This window comes from Chiroxiphia lanceolata, chromosome 29 (assembly GCF_009829145.1).
Source record: "Chiroxiphia lanceolata isolate bChiLan1 chromosome 29, bChiLan1.pri, whole genome shotgun sequence".
NCBI classification, from domain to species: domain Eukaryota; kingdom Metazoa; phylum Chordata; class Aves; order Passeriformes; family Pipridae; genus Chiroxiphia; species Chiroxiphia lanceolata.
Window position 1 is genome coordinate 2,197,747 of NC_045665.1, and position 25,016 is coordinate 2,222,762.

At 57.2% G+C, this 25,016-nt stretch overlaps 1 protein-coding gene across 11 annotated transcripts in view; it reads right to left on the reverse strand.

Moving 5' to 3' along the window:
* The window catches only part of MEF2D (myocyte enhancer factor 2D), a 101,068-nt gene that overhangs the window by 72,117 nt on the left and 3,935 nt on the right, over positions 1–25,016 (reverse strand). For 2 of the 11 annotated variants that reach the window (XM_032713061.1, XM_032713057.1), the window contains exon 1: positions 10,367–10,511. The exons of 2 other annotated variants lie outside the window; for them this stretch is intronic. The gene's annotated coding sequence lies outside the window, so the exon portion shown is untranslated. Of the gene's footprint in view, positions 1–9,039; positions 9,125–10,366; positions 10,522–10,795; positions 10,856–25,016 lie in introns of those variants that run through there. 7 more of the 11 variants (XM_032713064.1, XM_032713059.1, XM_032713072.1 and 4 more) reach the window with 7 other exon arrangements.

Below are 25,016 nucleotides of genomic sequence, written 5' to 3' on the forward strand. Positions count from 1 at the left end.
CACCCCCCTGCCATGGACAGACACACCTTCCACTAGACCAGGTTGCTCCAAGCTCTGTCCAACACTTGAACACTTCCAGGGATGGGGCAGCCACAGCTTCTCTGAGCAACCTGGACCAGGGCCTCACCACCCTCACAGCCAAGAATTTCTTCCCAATATCCCATCTAACCCTGCCCTCTGGCAGTGGGAAGCCGTTCCCCCTTGTCCTGTCACTCTAGACCCTTGTCCAAAGTCCCTCTCCAGCTCTCTTGGAGCCCTTTAGGCACCGGAAGGAGTTCCAAGGTCTTCCTGGAGCCTTCTCTTCCCTGGAATGTGGATTTGCTCCTGTCCCCCGGCCAGAGTACCCACTTTGGGGCACTGTTTGGGCAGCAGCTTCCCTGGGTATGGATGCTACAGACCCTGCAGGGCTTTGGGAGATGCAGCAGACCTTGCGGAACCCAAGGCAAACCGTGGAGCAACACCTATTTGTGTGGCTTTAGCATTGCCCACCATGGCTTAGCACCTGCACGGGGCCAAAACCAACCTACTTTGCAAAGAAGCAGCTCCAAAAGAGCTGCCCTCCCCTTTTTACCTTTATTCCCCACCACCTTTCCTTTCTGCCCTGCTCTGCCCATGGCAGGTCCCAGTGGCATCCCATCAGCAGCAGGATGTGGGAGATCCTGAGTTCCTGTCCAGTTCCCAATTAGAAAAAAACTACCACTGCCCTGTGTTTTTGCAAGGTCATGAGACACCTCTGGGTGCTCTTAGTGTCACACTATCATGGTTCAGCCCCAAAGAGCCCCTGGGCTGATGTCAACGGGTTTTCAGGCTCGTAGGTGACCCGTGACCCCATTGGAGGGATGGACTGTTAACCTGAGGGCTTCAGCCCCCCCAAATCCCAGCAGCCTCAAGCTCTCCTACGGCACAGAAACAGCAAAATTGCATGAGCAGAAGCTAAACCAGTTTTAGCCACGTTTCCATCCTCCTCGCACCCCTTCTCGTCCCATCGTCGGGCACTGAACTGGCACCCGCCGTGACGAAAAATTTCCGAAAGACTCACAAATAAAAATAAGATTGCACACAAACACCTCTGCCCAAACCCAGCCTAACGGCCTGTGACACCCCCCCATCATGAGGGAGACAGGCTGCCAGGGGCTCACGGGGTCCCAAAGGAAGCCAGAGAGCCCCAGGGAACGCCAGGCCCACACCACGCTCGCCCACGCATGAGCAGGGAGGTGAGAAAAGGCTCCGGTCCGGTGCGCGGCACCCGGCACAGCGTCCGGGCACTGATCCGGCCGTGCAGCCTGCACCCCTCAGCCTCGCTCTGAGGGGTGGGAGAAGACCCCAACAACAAAACCCAGGTGGCCAGCACCAGGGGGAATGGAGACATCACCATCGGTCCTGCACTGGAGCCACAGTGCCTGGGAACAGCTCAGTGGGGGGTCCTCAGAGGGAGCTGTGATGCTGGGCAAAAGGCTCTCCTGAGCTCTAAATGCTTAAAAAACCCCACAGCACATCATTGCAAAAGTAGGAAATCCAGGCATGGGGCAGTGGGTGCCAAGGACGCCCCACCAGGGCTTGCAATGCTCCTCGCTGCAAAAAATCTTGTGTAACTCCAGGCGGAAAAACAGAGAGAGCATTTTGTTTCCATGCCCAAAGCAAAGCCAAACCACCAAACCACCACCTTCAGCATCCGACCTGTCAGCCCTTGGGCCATCAGGGCGCTTTCAGCAGTGCCCCAAGCTCCAGATTTAGCCTCAAAGGTATTTATCTCTGTGAAGCTAAAACCAAGATGTATTTGCATAACAAAAAGACCCCGATGCTTGGTGGGGACAGGCCATGCAAAGCAGTCTCCCTCACCAAGCAAAGGCGCTCAAGGTCACCCCAGCTGATGCTGAGCTCGCTGTAGCTGGTTCTCTTCCCTGGAAAGGACAAGGCAAGAACATCTTCCCGACCTTCCCACTTCCACCTTGTCCAGCTGGAGCAACCCTCTCTGGTGCAAAGCCAGGCGTGAAGTCTTCCTCACTAACACACACACGTCTGGCCCTAAAGCTCAAAGACCTGAGGGCAACTAACAGGTTTTTCCAAACTCTCTCGATTTGTGACAAGACCTGGGCTCACCATTTCCTCTCCTGGGTGCCAGTGGCCGGAGCAAGGACGGGCAGCTTCGTCCCCTCAGGAGCAGCATCTGAAGGGGAGCAGGGCAGTGAGGAACCCAGCCCTTGGCCCTTCCCCAGCAGCAGTCCCTTGAAGGAGGGAGAGGGTGGCCCAAATGCAGCTCCCAAAACAACTGGGGACCCAGGAGCAACCAGGAACTCACCCCACCAGGACCCCCCGCCCCTCCTGTGGGAGCAGGCAGAAGGCACAGAGCCGTGCCTCAGCCCTCTGACACACCAGGTCAGCACCCGCTGCCCACGCCATGCCCACAGCTCAACCCGGCACCTGTGTCATTGTTTTGGACAAAGTCCCTTCAGCAACTGGCACCACCCAACTCATCTCCTCCTTATCTCACACTGGCGCACGCTGCTGTGGCACACGCCGACCAAACCCCCTCCTGCCCACCATCCTCACAGCCCACTCAAAGCTCAACCGTTCCAAAAACCCAGGAGGTCACACCGAATCCCAAAAACCACCGTTGTGCCCCAGGCTGCCCCAAGAGCCAGATGCTTGCCTCTCCCCCCACAAGGAAACGCCAGCTCTGGGGAGAGGATTGATGGAGGAGCAAGAAGCAGCCACCAGCTGCCGTGGGAAGAGCCCTGGCTGCCTTTGCCACCAGCATCCTGCTCCAACCATTTGTTCTGCTTCTATTTTAGAAAGCGCTGGGGCTCGGCTCTCCACGGCTCCCAGCCTCCCTCCCAGCCTCCCTCCCAGCCTCCCTCCCAGCCTCCCCACCGCCGAGCGAGGCGACAGATTTCTGCAAAGAGGTAGCGCCGGCTCCGCTCCCCATCTTGGCAGCGGCATCCGCGCGGGGCCGGGGATATTTTTGAACGAGCGAGCCGAGAGGTGCTAGTTTTCCTGGCAGCTCATTGCGGGCGCGTGGGAAGGACGGCCATGCCGAGTCAGGGAAGGTGAGGATGGATCCATGATTGACCCCTGTGCTTAAAACCCTGGAGACGAGGCATCGAGTCCTCCCAAGTCACACAAAGTGAGATGTCCAGCAGTGCACGGAGCTCTCTGGGAAAGCATCACCCAAGAAATGAGGCTGGAGATAAGGCCTGACTCCGGCTACATCCCAACCCACAGCCCTGAGCCCTTCCTGGGAGCCCCCACACTGGTCCATGCTCTTGAAGGAGAGCCTGACATGCACACACTGTCCATGTGATCCCAAGTGCTGCTCCTCACTGGAATACCAGATGGAAAACTGCCCCAAGCCCACATTCAAGCAAGCTCTGCCTTCACCCAACCCTTCCACCCTGTCCCAGTTATTGAAATAAATTTGCTGTTATCAGAGGGCTTTCCTAAGGGCAGAGGACACATATCCAGGGAAAATGTGGTTTACCCCCTGGGATAAACCCAAGGGTTGGAGCGAAATGATCTTTAAGTCCCTTCCAACCCAAACCATTCCATGAATCTGTAATAACCATGCCTGAAGGCACCTCCTCGCCTCTACCACGACCTCCCTGGTGATGCCAGTGCCAAAGGAAATGCTAAGTGACACACACAAATGATTTGCTTTCCCCCATGGTTTTTCCAGCAAATTCTGAACTGGTCCGAGTGCCACAGGCCAGGCTCCATGTTCATGGCAGAGCCAAAGCCAGAGTTCCCTGCAGTGGAATTTTAAAGGGCAAAAATTCCCCCCACAGTGCCCAGCAGGGAGAGGGTGCTGGTGGCAGAGCCAGGCTCCGGCAATGCCAGGATTTTAACAAGCTCTGGGGTCTTCAGCCACTCCAACCTGCCACTCATTGTCCACCCGAGCAGCACCGGGGTCCCCTCTCGGAGGAGGTGCCACGTTTGCCACAGGACACCACAGCCCAGGGATGGACCACCACTGGCATTCAGACCAGACAGGCTGTTCCTCCCAAGCCTGGGAGCTTGCTCTCATGGCAGTGGTAAGCCTGTGGGTACCAGCTCCATGGGGACATTTATCAGAATATTTAGACAACACACCGACAGCTCAGCCTATGGTTACACAAACACATGACCCCTCTCTGCCTCCGGACCATCCAAGACTGGTGAAAAACATGCATTTTCTTGGCAGTCCCAAACTTGCAGAAGGTCCTCTCCCACAGATGCCACCACAGACCAGGAGCACCTGTGCCTGGAGCCCAATCCCAGCCACTCCCTGCCCCAGCCCTGCATGACGCTGGTTTATCTGCTGGTCCCAGGACTGACCACCACGGCCCTGGGGTGGGCTGGTCTCAGTGACTGCCCTTGCAACAACAAAAAAAGGCTGGTTGGTCAAAATAATTTGTCTACATTCTTTATTTTAATTTTTTTCTTCCCTGTCAGTGGAAACTCCTGCTCTGGCGCTCTGTCTCAAGGTTACTGCTTGGGGTGGGGGAGGATTTCAGGTTTTACAGCTGAAAAATTCCAGACAGAAGCCCAGAAATGCTGCCAGTTTTTCACTAAACTAAAGTTCTTCATCCAATTTATTTAATTTATTTAAAGGGTTTTTTTTCTTACACTTGATGCAGCAGGTTTTAAGCCAAACTCCATTTTTTCAGCCCCTCAAATTTTGTCAGCTTTAACAGAAAAGTGTCACTGATGCCTTGAACATTTTCCATTCCTCAATTTCTTTTCTAAGGAAAACCAAACCAAACTAATCTGACCCCACATATTTTCTCCACCTGCACGACATGGGATGTGTTCCTGAATATGGCGCCTAGCAATTTTTTCCCTGAAGTCTTCCAATAATTGGAAAGGAAAACATTTAAAAGTAAAAAGAAAAGTTTCATCTTCAAAATAAGAGAAAAAAAAAAGATGCTTTCCAAAAGGATGGAGGAAAGTCACTTTGTTCCAAAAGGCACTTCCATTTAAACGGAAGATGAAAACTTTCAAGCAGGGCTATTTATAAGCACTGCTTATATCCATCAATAGCACCTTCCACCCAAAGCTTCACCGCATCCTCCGGAGCAGGAATCCCCCTGCCGACAGTCCCAGCACCCCCAGGGCTGCAGGATCCACCTCCTGCTGATAATCCCCCATATTGCAGGAGAAGGATGAGGAGGAGGAATCCTACTGGGAATTCTAAGATGATCCCTTGGCAGCCCTGGGGTGGGCTCAGGTCGGGGACCCCACAGGCTGCCTCCCAAATCTCGTTACTATTTTTTGGGGCTGGGAGGAAAAAAAAATTCAGGAGCCATGGATTTGCCCTGCCTCCTTCCAAAAAAAAGGCCGATGAGGCAGCAGTGCTGCAGTGGGAGGTCACCCTTCCCCCCAGCCCACAGCCCCCCACCCGTGCCCCAAGCCCCCCAGTTGGGGGCGACTGAGGCACCTCCTCTTGGAAGCGGTTTTGGGTTTGTGCCGGACGCTTGCTGGAAGCTGTTTGAAGCTCTGGAAAGAAAAACGATTCCTCCTCCTTCCCTTCCTCCCTGCCCAGAAATAGGTCACTTAATTACCCCCTTTCCAACCCCAAATACCACTGACTCAGGACAGGAGGGGGAGCTCTTTCACCCTGTGCCGGCTCATGCCCGGCAGCAGCCCAAAGCCACTGCGCACGGCTTTGACCTTGAGCTACCACGCCAGCAGGACCTGGGCGCCAGGGCACAGCCAGCACAGATGGCAGGGACTCAGCTCCCCCCCTCTGGACTCCAATTAGCACTGATCAATTAAAGAGAGCATGGTCAGGCCGTGGGTGCTGCCGACCCCCTCCACGAGCAGCCACGGGCACGGCCGTGCGCCGCCTCCAGGAAAACCAACGGCTAATTGCATGTTGGGAAATCATACGTGTCCTGCTCGGCACGGAGTGAAATGCACGGCCCCTGGCACAGTCTGGTCCGGCTGCTTGGGGATGGGACACCACAGTGGCTCCTGGGTGGTGGCAGGAGCCTGACACATCCCGGCACAGGCATCACCCCGCCCTTCCACCTTGTCCTCACCGCATGCACCAAGACACCCGTCCGGCACCGCTCCCACCAATTCAGGCTTCGCTTTTGGCAGCCAGGAGCAGCAGCACCGCGTGCCCGCTCCCCTTGGGACCAGAGTGGCACGAAGCTGTTTAAAGTCCACTGGGTGCCACAACAGCACTCAGCATCAGGAACAGGCCCTGGCAACTGCTTTGGCATCCCAGCACTCAACGACAACCGGGACATCTCACTGCGACCAGGCCCCTCCAGGTGACAAGGAAGGTGGCAGCGAGGAGCCCCCAAACCACTGCACACACCTCATCTCATCACCCCCTTTTATACAGGGCTCACCTACAGCTCAGGAAAGCAGCAAGGGAATCAGGGAGCAGCTGCTGCACACCCCCAGCCTTGGCGTGACCCACACAAAAACAGGCTGAGTTTCCCCAAAAAACTCTCCCTGTGCAGTTCAGTGGTTCTGCTTCCTCACCTTTTAGCCCCCATTTAAGAGAAAGCAAACGTACAGCCTATCCCTCCCAAATAAATCACCCCAAATTGATTTCCTGCATATTTAACAAACCCTTGCTCCAAGTGCGCACTTTTTTAACAATTTTTTAAAGGATGCAGCCTCTTGTCTGTTTTGTAAGTGGTGAGGACCTACAGCAAGGAGACACCAAGAGTGAGGGAAAGGAAAAATTAAAGAAGAACCACAAGCAAAGCAAAGTGGAGTGCGAGATGCAAACCGACAGATCCGGGGAGGCAGAGCTGCTGGCAGGCAGACGGCAAGATCCATCTTGAAAGCAAAAGCAAACTGCTGCTCACACAGGCAGAGGGAAAAACCTAGAGGTCTTCAGCACTGCCTGAGCTCTGATCAAACAAAGTGATTAACAAATTTCAGCTCTTCATTGAAAGCTCCCTAATTAGAGGAAAAAAGGAAAAGAAAAAAACAAAACCAAACCCCTGAGAGGTGCATCAGGTGGTGAAGTCTCAGACACCAGCGGGGGGGGGGAGGCAGGGGGTGATGCACCCCACAGTCTGCCAGCACAGGGAGGGCCAGTGTGGCCGGGGGCACCCGGTGCCTGCCCCGTGGCACTGGCATGGCCACAGGTTTCCGTGCCTCCCCAGCCTTCCTCCTCCTCCTCCTCCTCCTCTGACTCACTTGCTTTCTGCTCACCGCGTCGGGCTCAGTGGCAGAGCCGAACCTTCCCGGGGGCAGGACTGTCATCTGCAATAGAGTCACCTCTGAACTTGGGACGGCTCAGCCTCCAGGAACTGCCAAAATAGTGATGAAAATAAGAAAGAGTCCCTGGCCCGAGGAGTTTGCCCTCCGAACAGATGGGACGGCGGCGGGGCGAGGCAGGGGGATATTTTTAGCTCTGGTTGCAGATGGGGAAGTCCGGCACGGCACAGACACGGCATCAGCATGGCAGCCCCACCACTGCCCATGCAGCTCACCGTGGCTTGGGCCACCTCCGTGTGCACTCCCAGGTATTACGGGATTTAAATGGGATGTTGTCTGCTCACTTCCCAAGCCTCAGGCATCACCTTCCAGGCTGGCTCACACCACCATGGCTACGCATGACAGGTCACCAGCACTGGGCTGTTGGGGGCACCCGGTGGGGCAGCAGTGGTTCAGCAAAGTGGAGTTGATGCCAGCGACCCACATCCCTCCCCTCTGTTCCCAAAACAGCCATAGCCCTGCAATCCATGACACAGAAGGGACACCACACAGCACCCAGTGGCAGGTCCCTCCCAGCATGCTCCAAGCGACGCCAACCCGACCCTGGGAAGCACTCTGGCTTGGAAAGAAGAGGGAAAAAGCAATTTCTGCCCCTCACCACAGATGCTTTTTTAGATTTAAATGACTCGCCCAGGGTCTCAGCAAAAGAGCCCATACTGAGCCCTCCACACCTCGTCCGAGCTCTCCTGTTCCTTCAGGATGAGCCAGGCAGCATCTCCCCCCATCCTCATGTCCGTCCTCTCTCCATGAGCCAGGGCCTGCACCAGCATTGACACCTCCCTGCCAGACAGCTGCCGGCACCGGCTCCCGGCACGCGCCAGCACCGCGGCAGCTGGGTCCCACTCCCGTACTTTTCGTCCGACACTTTTGGCTTTGTTCTCTCTCGCACAAAGCCGCTGTGAGGCTGCCCTGGCAGCACGGAGGGACCTTGAAGTGGATGTGGTTTATGACCATATTTAGGCTCCTTTACGTTGCCAGATTCGCAATAAAGGGCTGCAGCATTAAATGAGACTCAGATCCCACTTGTTTCACTTGGCAGCCTGGGAAAAATCCACCCCGGGTGACTCCAGCACCGTCCATGCCCCCGCCCTGCCCGCTCGGGGACAGCACGAAATAGCAACAGCCCTTTCCAGCTCTGCAGTTACACTTCCCAAGCACAGCCAAGAGCCCCACAGCAGTGAGGAGGGGGGAATTAAACCATGGGTTTAATTAACCCATTAACCACCCCCCCCTCCGAGAGCAACACCAAAGCATGGGGAAGCACAGGGACATGCCCAAGGTCACTGGCTGACAAAGCTGGCACTTCCCAAGGTTCCCAGAGCCCCCCAGCAGGACCGAGCACGTGCATGGATGCGACCACTCAGCCCAAGGAGCCCCCAAGCCGCTTTGTGCCTGGGGAGAGCCGGGGCAGGAGGGGAAGCACCAAGCCACCTGACACAGGAGCTAATGCCCCTTCAACACGAGCATGTTAAATCCCTGCCATGGCAGAGGCACTGGCGAAACCTGAGCAGCGGCCCCACTGCTGCGGGGACATCAGCCACCTGCTCCGAGCCAACACAAGTGTGGATGCCTCAGCCTGGCAAAGCCACGACAACTGCAGGGGCTGAAGGACAAGGTGGTGGGGGAGGAAAGGAGAAGCCATGAGGCCCGTCCAGAGGTCTATGACCTTCAGGAGCCCACGACAGTAATCCCGAGGGCAGGGCAGGCAGCTTGCTTTGAGTTCCCAAGGGACACGAGCAGCCCCAGCACTCCCAGGCCAGGGCCACCAGCACCAAATCGGCTCAGGGAAGGGAAGAACATACCCAGAATAACCCTTACCTACACCCAAAACCCGCAGCCTCACCTGGTGAGCATCCCCATCGCACTGAGGTTGGCAAAGCCCTGTCCCTGTCAGCAGTGAGGATTCAGGCTGGCTGTCCTGGGACAGTGCTTTGAGAACACCCACCTTGGTGGAGCAGAGCCAGCCCAAAAACCCACGTGTGGCCACAGGCACTGTGAGAGAAAGGGCTTTGGAGGGGCAAGATCAGGCCTTCCCTGGAAGGCAGGCAGACGGACAGAGGCGCTGAGCCAAAGTGCCAGGGGAATTTGCACCAGCACCAGTGTCTGTGTGCCTGCCCGGACCCCTCCCCTCAGCAGCAAGGAGTCACCGGCCAAAACCTTGTGGCAGCTGCGACAGCCGGGGAGGACAAGAAGGGGGGTGGGGGGGTCAACTCAGCTGGTAGCCATGCAGAGCCAGGGGTGCCATGGGGCTCCCGGGGGGAAGAGGGAAGCAAGCACACACGTGTGTCTCGCTGACGGTGTGCTGCTCTCCTGCGCAAGGCGGGGGGAGAGGGGGAGGAAAATAAATAAAAAAATAAAAGCCAATGACAAAGCCAAAGGGGTTTGGGAACTGCAGGGAAGGGATAAGCCGCGGGCAAGCAGGCGTCAGGGATGCCGAACAGCCGCAGATGCCGGACGCCCTGTCACTGCATTCCGCCCCGGCACCGCTGGCCCATCGCACCGCCGAGCCAAGGAAGCTTTCGCCGCCCCGGGGTGGCCGCGGGGGCAGTGCTGGGGTTTGCCCCCCACCACAGCACCCCGCTCCGGCCGCTGTGGGATGGAGCCGCGGCACTGACCCCCCCCCCCCCGCACAAACAATCCCAGCTGTCGGGCTCCGGAGCCGGCGCTCGGCCAAGGCATGGACGCTCCCGGACTCGATTTTACCGCCGGCTCTCCCAAAATCTGCTCTTGCCAATCAAACCGCAGCCCACACCGGCACCTCGAGCCTCACCGGCGGGTCCCGCCACAGCCCCTCCGTGCCATCATCCCACGGGAAGGCAGCCTCCAGCCCCCGAAAGCCGCTGGGCCCTGCTTCTCTCCGGGTCCTGCCAGGCCGCGGCGGGTCCCACTCCGGGGTGGCCGCGGTGTCGCGGGTGGGCTCGTGGGTCGCCACCACGGATGTCCCACGGGGACGCAGCCCACCGCCCGGGGCGGGGTGGGCACCCCCAGTGCCGCCCCGCCCCCATCGGCAGCACCCAGCGGGACCATTCCGGCGCGTCGCACCCGGCCACCGCATCCCGCATTCCCCCGCGTCCCGCATCCCCCCGCGTCCTGCACCACCCCCCGCGCCCCACACCCCCCGCCCCGTGTCCCGCACCCCCCTCACCTGTCCCCGCAGCGCCCAGGCCGAGCCGCCACCTCTTCCCCTCCTCCCGCTCCCTCCTTCACCTCTGCACCATTTTGGTGACGGTTTGTTTTGAAGCGGCAGGGGGAGGAGGCAGGAGGGGGGCGCGGGGGGAGGATGTTGCCGCTGCCGCCGCCGCCGCCGCCCCCGCCCATCCCGCCGCCTCGGGGCGGCACCGCGCGGCGGTCGGGGGGGGGTCTCTCCGCTTCCCCCACCCCCAAACACCGACAGGCGCCCCCCCTCCCCCGAAGGCTGCCCGAGGAGAGGAAGGGAGGGAGGCGTTCTCGGAAGTAGCGCCAGAATCGCGAAACGTTAAAAAAAAAAAAAAAAAAAATTAAAAGAACAATTAAAAAAAAAGGAAACAAAAAATTAAACAAACCAAATCGGCGAAGAAGAGCGAGAGGGACCCACCTGAGCGGGGCGCGGACCGGCCGCTGCCGGGGCTGCGGCGGAGCCGGCGGGGAGCGACCATGGCCGGGCCCGGCCCAGCGTCAGGGGCGGCGGCGGCGGCGCGGGCGGCCAATGGCCGCGGCGGGGGGGGCGACCGGGAGGGACCGGGAGGGGACCGAGGCCAAGGGGGGGGCAGAGCCGGGACCTCCCTTCTCTCCCCGCAGGGTCTGGCGTGGCCCCCCCGTGTCGGTGGGCAAGGGGGGTCCAGCCCATCCCCGCGGCCGAGGCAGCTGCCCCGGGGTGGTGGGGGGACAGTGGGGTTCTGCCCCTGCTTGCATAGCGTGTCATGCTCAGAGCAGTGGGGCTCTGGGGTCAGAGTTTCCCGAAAGTCACACGGAGGACATCAGCTGCCCGTGGAGGTCCTAGTTCTGCTGCCAGGATGCTGGATCTGGGACTCAGAGGCAGTGGAAGGTCCCGGTTCAGTGTCTGGCACCAGCACAGACCCCTCGTGGGTATGACCCTGCCCGTTGTGCCCTGACATAGGCCAGGGGCTGCTCCTGCCTCTGGTATCCCCACTGCACAGGACTCCGGGGGCTCCCAGGCTCCTGGGGCTCCCAGCCCTGCCCTGGCCCTTCCTGCAGTGCCATGGCCTCAGCCGAGCACGTGGCACCATCACTGGGATGGCTCCATGTGCTCCTTGGTGGCAGGGCCACAGCTCCCAGGCCCTGCTACAAGTCAGGACACTACATTCCCTGCTCCTCCAGTAGCTGCAACCTGGATAAATTGCTGTGTGCTGCCCTAAAGAAATCCATCAGGTCAAACAGTGACTCCCACCTCCATGCCAGGACAGTTTGGGGCTCTGGATTGGGGCAGGACTCTGGTTTTTAGGGGGTTGCTGTCCCTGTCTTGCTGCCATGTCTGGTGCTGTGCATCCACAGCCTCAGGACAGTGCTGGCAGTGGGCACCAGCAGCCTCTGGGGCTGGGGGTGCGGATGGAGCTGATGGCTGGCGAGCTGCAGACCTCCTGCCTGCACCCCAGGTCCACAACGAGGGGCACAGCAGGAGCTGGTGTTCCACTGGATGAGTTCTCCCACCACTGGGAATGCCAGAGAAGTGCTGTATGGCACAGCTGGGGCTCAGCATGGGGCACAGGCTTTCCTTTCCAAGGGCGCACGTGGCACGGCAGGCCTGGGCGGGCTCCCACGTGCTGCATAAAGCAGTAAAAATAAAAATGAGGCTGGTGTGGGACTGCTCCCGCTGGAAAAAAGCTTGTGCCAGGGGTTGGAGCCTCCACAGGAGATGTTTCACGGGTCCCCCTGACCAGTGGAATGCAGCCCACCTTCCGATACCAGCAGCAAGGAGCCAGCACCAATCCAGTGGGACTCCAGTGCCCCATAAGTAAGGGATACCAAGTGATGACTCTATCACATACAAGGCCACTGTCCAGCACAAGGGGGACTGGGGACCAATGACAAGGATGTCTAAGTCCTTTGGGTCACATTCAGCTGGAGCACTGGGAATACAGGCACTCCCAATGTCCTTGGAGCACAAAACCAGATGCAGGGGAGCTGCTGGGGATGGGGGCAGAGTCACTGCATTTTCACCCAGACAATGCCCATAGCCATTAACACAGCATCACATGGTCTCCTTGCACAAGCCCCCACGGCACAGGGCACTGCACAAGCCCGAAACACCCAGTTCCCTCCCCAAAGGCCTGGGGTGACACAGGATGGGGCTGGGGTGTACTCCCATAGGGACTCTTCGTCATGGCTGGCTCTGCCCTGAGCCCCATCCCAGCCGGGAGGGCAGGAAGAGGTTCCCTGATGCCAGTGACTCAGCTGAGGGGTTGTTTGCAACACGCTGGGTGTGGGAGGCACCTGGTGCGTGGAAAGTAGGCGGAAAATTATCCGACATTCAAGGTGTGTGGTTGAGCGCAGGGCCAGGGAGGCTGGTGGGCAGGGAGCAGGCCGGGGGGTGATGGACCTGCAGCCCGAAGCTGGGGGAGGGGGTCCCGCTCGAGGGCTCTCAGTGGGACACCAGATGCTGAGGGCCAGGATGGTGACTCTGGGCTGAGCTTCCTCACGATCTGGTGCCTCTGCACCTTCCCCACATTGATCTGGAGCAAACAAAACAAAGGCACAAATATCTCCATTAGGGCGAGAGGTAAAGACGGTCCTGACAGAGAGGCTGGATCTGACCAAGCATCACCGGTGGCACGGGCACCTCAGCCTCCACCACCCCTCTGACTCACTGGACACAGTTTTCTGCTGGCTTCCTTCCACCATCCCGATACATATTTCTAGTGGACCTTTTCAGTGTGTTTGGCTTTTTTGGGGCTGTTGTGTGTCCATGTAGTTATTTTATTATATTTATTGTTAGAAATAGGGTTATTTTTAGCCGCTGTTGGTTTAGATATGAGATGGGATTAGTCATCTCACCAAGAGCTGTTTGCAGTCTCTCCTCAAGGATTCTCTGGGGTTTGTTTTCCAATCAACTGAGATCATGTATCCAAAGAAATAAAAAATAAAAATAGAATAACGCGCAAGCAGCCACACTCTGGTGCCTCTCCATGAGTTACGGGGAAATGAGGGAAGGATCCAACCAGGATATTTATGAGACAAAGACAAGAACATTACTATGAACCTCAAAGTATTTTGGAAAGTCAGTTCGAGCTGGGTTTTTTTGTTTTTTGGTCTCTGGGAACCGATGCTGAGTAACTCCCTTCCCACACCAGGCTGCTGCTCCGTACAGCTGGTACGCAGCCTCTTGACAGTGGAAACTGCTTTCCCTTGCCCTATGCCAGTGTGAAGAAGGCAGGACTCCTGGGTCTTCTGAGATATGCAGCCACCTACACGCTCAGGCTATTAAAATAAAACCATAAAAGACACCCAAAAACCTAAAGTGGGAAAAACATTTGTTCCTCTCCCACACCGAGCGCAGGGACAGGAGCGGCGTGCGGGGCAAAGCCAGGAGGCCGAGAGCAGCGTCCTGTGCATGGAGCAGCATCTCCACCCTCCTTGCCGCGACTTTCTGTCTCTCCCTGCTGCCATTCCTCCTTCTGAGCCAAGCAGGAGCAGACTCCCATGCCAGTTTCGGGGAGACCAGTTTGGCTCTTAAAGATTGGAGTTGGATGCAGGGAGGAAACAGTTCGTGGCTCATCTCATCACTTGCTGGCGTAGAAGTGCCACTGCCAGCTCGTCCCTGTCAATGCTGATGCCCTTGGGATGCAGAGCTGAAAGTGAGAGAGGGATGGGGGTCCTGTCAGCCCCACATGAGCTGGACCCTGGCCTGGGGTAGGGGGGGGTGATACCCTTGGTGGTCACACAGCCCGTCTTTGGGGGCGGGGAGAGGAGCAGAGCTGTGCAGAAAGATACACTCACAGGATCAATCCCAACTCTCCAGCCCCGAGCCGAGGGACAGCCCTGATGACCCTCAGGGTCCCTGCCAGCCCTGTCGCTGCGGCTCCCGTGACCCCCGTGCCCGTGCCGGGGTGACTTGCCCAGGGCACAGCGCAGCTCACCAGCTGCACGCCCGACCCGCAGGAGGACAAGGGTGGCACACGTGTGGTGATGAGACGGGGGGGCCGTGCGAGCGGGGAGGAAGCATCGCCTTCACGTGGCCCCCCCAGCACCTCCCCCCCCCCCCGCCGCCCACCCCGGCTTGGGCGCGGGAGGAGGATTATTTGCCCTCGCAGCTGGCGGAGGCCCCAGCATATGCCCGTGGCGGGAAGGGGGGGAACACTGCACGGAGCAAAGCCGCCGGCGCTGTTCCCGGGTGACCCTGCAAGGCTGGGTGTGGGGTCCCTCCCTGCCCCGGCCATGCACCCCCGCCGGCCCCCCGCTCCTGCAAACGTTCCCTTTCCTCCTGTCCCCCCCTTCCTCTCCAAGTCTAAATTCTCCCACAGCGTCCATTGACGTCCTGCCTGCGTCACCGTCTCCAGCACAACCAGACAGCACGTGGGAGAGGCAGGTTTAAAGCGGCAGGGCCCTGGGAGGGCTCCAGCTGCGCACCCCAACAAGCGGGGCCGCGTGGGGAGGGGGCGCGGGAGCCCGGCGGGGGTGGGGTGGGGCTGCCCGGTGAACCCCCCCACCCAAACGGCACCGGGGTGCTGGTGCTGGTGCTGTCGGGAGGTGTTTCCCACCTCACCCTGGGAGGAAGCAGCGCAGGCTGGGGGGAGATGAGGGGTTTTTTTTCCTCTCCCGTCGCAAGGTTCGCACAGGAGCATGAACACATTTTGCTTCCAGGTCCGTGCTCTCGTCCTCCTTCCCTCCCTGCTGCGCTCCAAACCCACCCCAAATGGGGATCAGCAGCTCTGGCGGCCAGGGAAGACAGCTTGCTTTAGGTGTGTGAGCTCCCCGACCCTGCTCCCAAAGCCAGAGCCAGACTCCTGATTTTTTTTCCCGGCTGCCGGGCCCCCAGCCAGTCCTTGTGCCTTTACATCTGGGCTTTGCCTCTGCCCGAATTACGGTGCAGCTTGGCTGGGTCCTCGGGCTGGGAACGGGGTTTGCACGCAGGGGGAAGCCCACTCATCCTTTCTGCTCTGGGACATTGTCTGACAGCCCCAGCTCTGCAGGACATCCCCTTCCCCATGACTCAGGGTGTCAGGGTGGGCAGGAGAGCGCCCCCCGCCCCAAAGCACAGCCCTGCCTCCCCTCTGTGACCACGCCGCAACCCGGGGGGCTATTTTTGTCCCTTCCCTTCTATTTATTGTGCCAGAGCCATGTGCGGCTGGAGAAGGCTGTGGTGTTTGCTTTGTGATTACTTCCTTCCCGCCCATAACCTTTTGCCTTAAAACGGGATTCGCCCTGATCCTGGACCCAAGGCCGGGAAGCCTGGGCAGCATGCCATGAGCGCTGGCACCACAAGGCTCTTGGGGGCAGAGATTCCTGGCTCTGACCCTGATTCTGATGCAAATCTGAGTACAAACACGATGCCCTTCAGCTCCTCAGGGCACAAAATGTAGCCCTGAACCTCCTCCCCTGGAGCATCCCCAGCCCCTGCCCCGTGCCACTGGCACTGCTCCATTTGCACCCAGCCTGTGGAATGCTCAGCTTCCAAAGGCAGACAGATGGGCAAGTGGGAACCATCATGGTGAGCCCTCAAACAGGAGCCACCACAAGAGAGGGGAAAAAAAATTTAAAAACTCAAGTTGCAGAAGGCAGCCACCTTCAGTGGGAGCCACTCCTCGCATGGGCTACCAGGGCTGCCGGGCTTGGACCAGCCTGGAGATCAGCTGATAAATTGTGGGGGGTGGGGGAGGACCCCACTGCTGTTGCAAAGCATCAGTGTAGCCTTGACCTGGCCACTGGTCTAGGACTTTTTGCCATCACTCCCAGCAAGCTGCTGCCTCCACCCCTCTGTGGCACAGACTGTGTGGGACCTGCTCACCATGGTTTATGCTCCATGGGCTAACCACTGTGGCCAAGCCCTGGTGGGAAATGTCCAAAAGAGAAGGACTTGGAGCTGTTGGGGGATGAGAAGCTCTATGTGACCTGGCAACACAAGCTGGCAGCCCAGAAAACCAGCGCTCTCCCGTGCTCATCCCCACAGCATGGGCAGCAGGTGAGGGGGGAATTCTGCCCCTCTGCTCGGCTCTGGTGAGACCCCACCTGCAGTGCTGCCTCCAGCTTTGGGGTCCCCCGCATAGGAAGGATGTGGAGCTGCTGGAGCAAGTCCAGAGGATGAGATATTGAGAAGAAATTCTTGCCTGTAAGGGAGGTGAGGCCCTGGCACAGATTACCCAGAGAAGCTGTGGCTGCCCCATCCCTGCAAGTGTTCAAGGCCAGGTTGAACAAGGCTTGGAGCAATCTGGTCTAGTGGAAGGGAGACAGGGAGTGGAACGAGATGAGCTTTAAGGTCTCTTCCAACCCAAATGAGCCTGTAACTCTGATTCTGCAGGCAGCAAACCCAGCTGGGGTGTAGCTCAGCCCAAGCTGGTGGCAGCTTTGCTGATCTGTGTTGGAGGTTTCCAGCTGGGACAGCAGCAGTGCCTGGGGCAGATCAGGCACAGCACACACACCCCCCCCCATCTCCTTCTGCTGGGGGTTTATCAGCCAGGGAGGCGTCTTTTAGCACCTCAGAGGGTTAAGCCCAGCATGAAGCTTATCAGCTAGACTGGGAACACTTTGGAGCACCTTGCAATTTCAAATTAACCTGATCTCTCCTTTTCTTCCCAACAGAGAACTGCAGCTCCACTCTCCCCGTTCTGGTGCAGGCGGTGGCTGTGGCAGCCGGCGGGTAGAGCTTCAGCAGCTCCCCAAGGAAGTGCATCTCCTCCATGTGTAGGAGTAACTGCTGACTGGGAGCAGCCTAATTTCCAGGAACTCCCAAAAGTTACAAGCCTTCACGTCTTGCTGAATCAGTGCGAGATCCAGAGCGGCTCCACACTGCAGCCTGGAGAAAGCAAAGACCTGGGTTTCTGCAGCCAGAACTTCAGTGCTGAGCATGAGCATCTTCATCCCCTCATCCTCGAGACACTATCTATGATTCCTGCATGCACACCTGGCCCTAATGAAAGGGCCCAGCGCCTCCCCATTGCTCAGCCAGTTAAACCTGCACGAACTGAGCCCAGTGCACACAAAAAGCCTCTCCCGGGTGAGGTCCTTATCACCTGTGAGTCAAGGCAGCCTTGCTGCCGTGGGCCCGACCCAACCTTGGCTGGGATGGGAGGTGCCCGGGGCTCTGCACCGCAGATCCGGCTGTGTGCCACCTGCTCTGCCCACAGAGGGAGGCTGGAGCCCTCCTGGCCACGGCCCTGGGGAGCGTGACCCTCCGTGAGGCTGTGGCCAGGCTGCCCTCGCTGCTCACTTGATCCCGTCTCCTCTCCGCCTAATCCGCGCTCCCCTCCCGGTATCCTCTGCTCCACTTTAATGCCAAATGTTGGCCGGCAGCCACTCGGCTCCGAGGACGCCTTTTTTCCTGGTTATGCAACGCACGGCTGAGCTGTTTGCCTTTCGCTGCGAGGAGTTTGGGGAGGCTGGGCTGGGTACCCTGTTCTGGGGAGTGGGCAGGTCCTGGGGTGCCCCAAAAGGGGAGTGAGAGGCAGCACAGTGGTTCCCCTCCCTGCTCTGTCCCTGAGGCTTCCATTCATTCCTAATCCATTCCCCTTCTCCTCTTTCCAGGTGTCCCCCAGGGTTCAGCCCTGCTCCCTTTCCATGTGGACTCTATGCTGCAAGAAGAGCTTTCTGCAAGCTCACAGCATGCCTGGTGCAGCATCCCAGAGAACCCTGCCACAGCATCCCGGCTAACCCTACCATGGCATCCCAAATAACCATGCCATGGCATCCCAGCTAACCCTAAAACAGCATCCCAAGAAACCCTGCCATGGCATCACAACTAACCCTGGTGCAGCATCCTGGCTAACCCTGCCCTGTCATCGGAACTAACCTTGCCACAATGTCCCAGCTAACCCTGGTGCAGCAACCTGGCTGACCCTGGCACAGTATCTCAGCTAACCCTGCTATGGCATCCCAGCAAATCCTGCTGTAACATCCTGGCTATCTCTGCTGGCTCCCAGTCGGGATCCTCACTGACTCTCAGTGTGGTGGTGGCAGCCCTGTTTCACGCACCATGGTGCCCTGGCACTGCTGACACCAAGTCCTGTTTTGCTTTGCACACAGGTCAGAGCAGCACAAGCACTGTCCAAGGACCGGGGGGCACAGCCCCAAATCTCAGCCAGGCCCCCAGGGCCGAGCCTCCCCAGCCCAGGGCCTCCCCTCTCCTACGAGCAGAGGCTCCAATAGCCCCTTCCAGACCATGGGTTTATCTACTCCACCATAGCCCTGCTTCCATGCCGGGAGCTTTGGAGATAGGTGAGAACTCGGGAGAGCAGGGATTTAAGGCTCCAGCTGCTGTGCCTGGGAATGCTGTTCCTGGGCGGACGTACTTGGCAGCTTCTGCACTGTGGGCTGGGAGTCAACTGTGCCACCAGCTTATTTTGGGGTAGATCTGGGGTGCCCACTGTCCAGAATGGAGGAGATGCCTCCAACTCAAAGTTTGGGGTGCCCAAACATGTGCCTTCTTCGCTGCAGCCTGGGACCCCCAGCTGAGGCTGCCATGCCCTTCCAAAACCCACCATAGCATAAGAAGCTGCCAAAAAGCCTCTTCCAGGGAATGAAACATCCCCAAAACCGGGCGGCTTTGAAAGGCATCCCGGCCACCTGCCACCAGACCCTTGCTCCTGACACCCAGTAGCCTCCCTGTGCCCAGCTGGAGCCCACCAAGGCATCGGGGGAAGGTTGGGGCACTGAGGACATTTTGTTCCCTGCTCTCCCCTTAAATTATCCTGCCACATATAGTAGATCTTGGTGCTATTTTTAGGCCTTGCTTGTTTAATTATTGAGAAGATTTTGAAGGATCTCTTGAAGGCAAGGAGATGAGCACCCAGGGTCCTCACTAGATTTCCCTTCCCAGAGCACAGGGCAGAGAGCAGGGCCATGACAGCTGCCATCTCCCCCGTCACCACAGGAATCCTCCAACATCAGCTCCAGCCTGCATTGCATTGCCTGCAGGGATGGCCACAGGGATGGAGGGAGCGGGGCTGGGCTTTGGAGCTGGTGGGTGAGCTGTAACCACCTCTTGCACAGGAGGGGGAGCGGCTCAGGGGCCAAAATGAGGGACAAACCCCATCCCCAGAACAACACTAGGCTGGCAAAAGGGACCGTGTTGGAGCTGGGGAATGCTGGGTCCCAGCCAGCAAAAAAGAGTGCAATCCAAGTGCTGGCTTCCACCAGGAATGGATGTGGCCCAGAATTCACTAGTTTTAGTTTTAGCTAAAACGGCCACTTTTTCTTGCTGAAAAGTGACCTTATTCTCATCTCACCAAGCAGAATCGCAGTGGCAGGAGATTTTTTTTTTTTAAACGGTTCCTTTCATGTTTCCACTTACAAAAAAGGCAGAGAATGGCCTTTATTTGAGATTAAAGGGGTTTGGTCAACTTGAAGTCCACTGAGATTTCAGCAAAATGGTAACATAATAAAGTACAAGCCAAATCCTCAACTGGCATCCACTGCCCAGGCTTCAGCACCTTCATCTTTCCAACACCTTTTCGTACCTGTCAGCAACCTGGCCCAGGACTTCAAGGGAAACATTGATTTGCCCCAGGTACTGGGCTCAGCCAGCTAGAATTGACTTCCACCAGATATCCAGGGTATCTGTGATGTGCCAGGTTTCCTAAGGAATATAGGTGTATAGTTATCTATTTAATCTGTTTGTCCTCCCCCTCTCAACCATGTTAGGTACAAAGTAAAGATATCAATTTTAATGGTGCAGATTCTGAGGTGCTACAGGTTGCATGAAAGTAATTATCCTCTGTGTGAGATCCCATGCTGACCTCAGGGAAGGATGGTGGGATCACCTTGACTCCATCACAGACATCAACCACACTGCAGTTGGAATGCCCCAAGGGAAGCATCTTTGATCTGAATCCCCCACAGCCACCTCTGCATCAGCCCCCCTGCCTGTGTCTGGCCCCATGTCATCCCTGGGGAGGTACCGAGAGATGCCACACTGCCAGGATGCTCCAAGGACTGGCCTGAGGGAGTTGCCACACTCAAGGATGGGATGAAGCCGGGCCTGGGGTGGGGACCTCATGGCAGAGCAGGGCTGCTCCAGCAGCACAGGTGGGGGGGCGAGTTGTCAGCCCCTGCTCCTTAACACCCTGACAAGCTTATAACTATTTCATTTGTTACACTGTGAACCTTTTTAAATTAATGAACATAAGGTTGTCACGGTTGCTGTGGTGACGACACGTTGCTGGGGCAACGGCAGCGATGCAGAGCCTGCGGAGTGTAATCAGGGGTCAGGCTGATGATGGAGCCGGGATGCGCGGGGGCTGCGGGAAGGGGTGGCCAGCCCCAGTGCTCCCACCACCCCACGGCCCCCACGCCACTCCCCGACCCCCAAACCAGCACCAATAGTTGAGAAAACACCATTGCAGTGCTCCCCTGCCACGACCACCCTGGCCCAGGGGCCGACGCTGCCTCAACACCTCGATGTCTGCACGGCCCAAGGACGCGTGTGCTCCACGCAGGCCTGACCCACTAACGGGGAAGACAGACAACCTACGCACCCCATCCCATGCTCTTACCACCTCCCCTCTCCAGTCTTCCTGTCCCCTCTGGGTCTGTCCAGCTCTCCAGTCCCTCACACCACTGCAGGGTCCATCCAGACCAAGGGTGGCTGAAGCAGAACAGACATGGCTGTGGGCAAAACCACACCTCTGGGTCATCTCCCAAGGGACACGAGGATGCCGAGGTGGTTTCAGGTGGTTTAGGAACAGCTGGCCTCATTTTTCCCACCAGGCAGGGGCTGAGGCCAGAGACACTGCCATAGCCCTGCCCCGGGATCTCACCACCCTGGCAGTTCCAAACCTGTGTGTAATCCAGAGGTTTTGCAGCCACAAAACTCTTTAAATGTATTTATTTCCCCCACCCCAGCAACAAGTTAGAAAAGGGAGGGAAGGGAGGGAGCAACAGAACAGCTCTCCAGAGAACTGAAATTTGAGCAGGAAAATGTCTTTGCAAGGTCTCTGGGCACAGGGGCCTCGAGCTCCTCTTCCCAAATCCAAGTAAAAGGCCAGACAGTACAAGGGGGAATGTTTTAAACTAACAGAGGTTGATTTAGATTTGATAAAAGGAAGAAGTCTTTTACAATGAGGTTGGTGAGGCCCTGGCACAGCTGGTCCAAAGAAGCTGTGGCTGCCCCATCCCTGGAAGTGTCCAAGGCCAGGTTGGACAGGATTTGGAGCAACCTGGTCTAGCGGAAGGTGTCCCTGCCCATGGCAGAGGCTTGGAATGAGAAGAGCTTTAAGGGCCTTCCTGCCAGCACCAAACCATTCCATGATTCCATGGTTCTATGACCTCCAGCCCCTCTCTCTCCCCAGGAAGCAGGCCAGCAGCCCCAAACACACAGTGCTGCAGAGATGCCACGTGCACGTGGCATCCACATCCAGGGAGCTCACGTAGTGGGGACCCAGTGGGGAGAGTGGTGGGTCAGAGACCAGCCCTGGGAAGGCACAGCCCTGGTAGGTGAGAAAGGAGGCTCTGTACCCCCTGGAATGACACAGAGCGATGGGTGAAACCTGAGGGGCTGGGATGAAGGGAGTGGGGCACAGGATGGGAACTGTTCCCTCCCCAGTGCAGGTGCGGTGGCCACTCTCTGTTCAGGGCTGACACGTCCCCGAGACCAAAACCCTGAGGGTGTGAGCAGGAGAAAAAATGGGGTGGGGGAAGGCAAGTTTCAGGGCTGGGGATTTCTCTGCCTCCTGGAAAGGGAGGTCTGGGCTCATCCCAGAGCCATCAGCATGGAGGAGGTAGCTCTGTCCCTCACTGACACTCCCGAGGGTCCCTGCAGCATCCTGGGGCTGCAGGTGGGCTTTTCACTGGCCTTTTCGAGGGTACATCTGGCCCAGACATCCACTGACAGGAAAATGGGGGCTGGTATGGACCACAAACACCAAAGCCCTTTCCAGCCTTGACAGATGCACATTATAATGCAAAGTATAGATATTTTCATACATATACTACTACTTATTCAATACAAAACTCCTACTATAGTGGTTTTAATATGCTCTATAGTATATTTTAATATACTATGAATATTTTATATACCCAAAATTTTACTTATATATATATACATACATATACACCCCCCCCCCCAAACATCCCCAAATCCAGCTCAAACCCATTTTCTTTCAAAGGCAACTTGGTGCTGGGCCTGCTGGCAGGAGGAATGACCTGTGGGGCGAGCACAGCCATTCCACCCTGTGGGGCTCGTGGTGCTGAGGACGCTGCATCCCCCAGCCCAGCTTTCATCAGCACACGTGAATGGTGCTGCACCGCCGCTCTTCCAGCTCTGCCACCTGTCAGGGAAATGTCTAAATATTTCTATTTTCCCCAAATACCTTTTTCATCAGAATTCGAAAGGGGGAAAAAAATAAAAAAAAAAAACATGAAAACATTGAAATCCACATTAGGGCTCAAACAAAAGCAGTGTTTAAGCATTAGGAGGAGGACACACCCGTAGGGCCTCAAGGGATGCTCTGCATGCCTCTGGGGCTTTGCTGGGCTGTAGCATCCATAAAGCCCCGTTTCCATCCTGTCAGAGGGGAGTGAACCACATGGAGTCCAGGGGGACAATTTACTGTGCTATCTCCTGAGGATATCCACACCAGCAAGGAACAGGGACCAGAGTGGAGCCTGCCTCTGCTTGTGTCCCAGATAACGCTGTCACCCCACAGAAACCAGGCTTGTCCCAGCAAGCTCAGCAGAGGCCAAGGGTGAAGGAGATATGTCAGAGCTGCCCTCCCACTGGGAAAAGCAGGACTGTGATGCCCAGGGGGGACGAGTGTCCATGAGACCTTCCCTGGCTGGCCCCAGCACTGCTCTCTGTCACTTGCCAGCAGCCACTGGGAGCTGTGGCCAAATCTCACATGTGCAAACTGGGAGGAAAAAACAGTAAATTGAAAACGAGAAAAGATAATTTTTTAAAAAATTAAAATCTAAAAACTCTCCATGACCTGCATAGGTGTTTGGTTTAACTCAGGGTTTGTTTCCCCGTTGCCCTTGGTCGCTGCTCACAAGGCCCCTCACTCCACTCCAGCTGCCCACCACCAATGCTGCTGCCTCTCCCAGGGGGCTGCCAAGCCCCTGCCCAAGTTCCTGCCCTGAGCTTGGCAAGACCACCGCTTCCCTTTCCAAAAGGGTCATTTCCAGAGGCCAAACTATGACCCGGCAGCCAAACCACAGCTTCCCCTTCCCGCAGCATAAGAGTCAGCATCATGTGCCTGGGTGATGCTGCTCCCTCCCTCCACTGCCTTTTGTGTGCAAGGACTGAAGGAAAGAAAAAGGCAAGGAAGGAAGAAGGAGCCCGACTCCCGAACCCTGCGACTTCAAGTCAGGGCCAACCTCAGAGAGAAAGGACCAGCAAAATCTGCTCCAGCAGCCGTCAAGGCTAATTAAAGAGCAAATGCAGCCGTTCCCAAAGGATTCGGCACTCTCCAGCTGCAGCTGCTGCTGGACCTGCGGCACGACCTTGGGCTGCAGCCAGCGGTTGTCACCTCTCTTATGGTGGCTCAGCACCCCAAAATCCAGGGTAAAGCTCACTGCTGAGGACGCCCCAGTTTGCCCCATGCCTGCCCATTCCCACTGGCTCAGCCAGGGATCGCCGGGTGCCATGAGGCACATCCTGGAGTGCATCCCGGGATCTGCCATCCCCGTGCTCATCCCCGAACACGCTCCCACCCTGCAGGTTCCTCTGTCCTAAAGTCAAAGGCAGTCGTGCAGAAAGACCCTGACAGCTCTCAACACCGCTGGGCACGAGGGACTAATCCCGTTTTACAGATTAAGGAAGCATCCTGCCATGTGATGGGTTGGAAATAGTGCCTGGCTCCCTTCCCCACTTCGACCCACAGCCATCCTGACTGCCAGCACCCCTGTTTTACCGTGTTAGCCCTAATCCCAGGATTTCAGTCCTCCCATTCCCCAGGTGCAGGGCTCAGTTTCTCCTGCCACCTCAGTCCCCACTCCCTCTACCCCAGCACCAGGGACACACTGCACACCCACCTCTGCTCCCTAATCCCTCTAATCCTCATTTCTGCCTCTGCCTCGGAAAGCCCTTATCGAGGTCCCTTGTCTAACTCAGGGGGCAGAGATAACTCGCTATCTCCCACCCCAATCTCTTCCATAGTCTATTTTCTTCCTGCCTAGAGTTGATTTCCCTCACCTAATTGCCCAGAAGCTCTTTTCCCTTCCTCTAATCAGTCTGGAGCAGACTTTCTCTAGATAATTGTGCCGAGACCTGATCACCCTTCTCATCTCCATCTCTCCAACACTCCCATTTCTTCACTAAACTCATCTGCCGGAACTGCATTCCTTGGTCTAATTATTTCAAGGCTCCGTTGAGTTACTTAATTGCTTGTTCGTCTGGCACCCATATCTAGAAGCTCCCAGAGCATCTGGGACGGGGCGCAGGGCTGAGTTATCCTGGTGTAACTGCCTTCCCAGTGGATAAACTTGCTCCAGGTGTGCAATGGTGTGAGCCCAGAGCAAAACCTGCTCAAAAAAAGAAATTCTCTGCAATTCACTGGCACAGGTTGCCCAGGGAATCTGTGGCTGCCCCATCCCTGGAAGTGTTCAAGGCCAGGTTGGACAGGGCTTGGAGCAAACTGGTCTAGTGGAAAGTGTTCCTGCTCCATGGCAAAGGGGTTGAAACCTGATGAGCTCTAAGGTCCCTTACAGCCCAA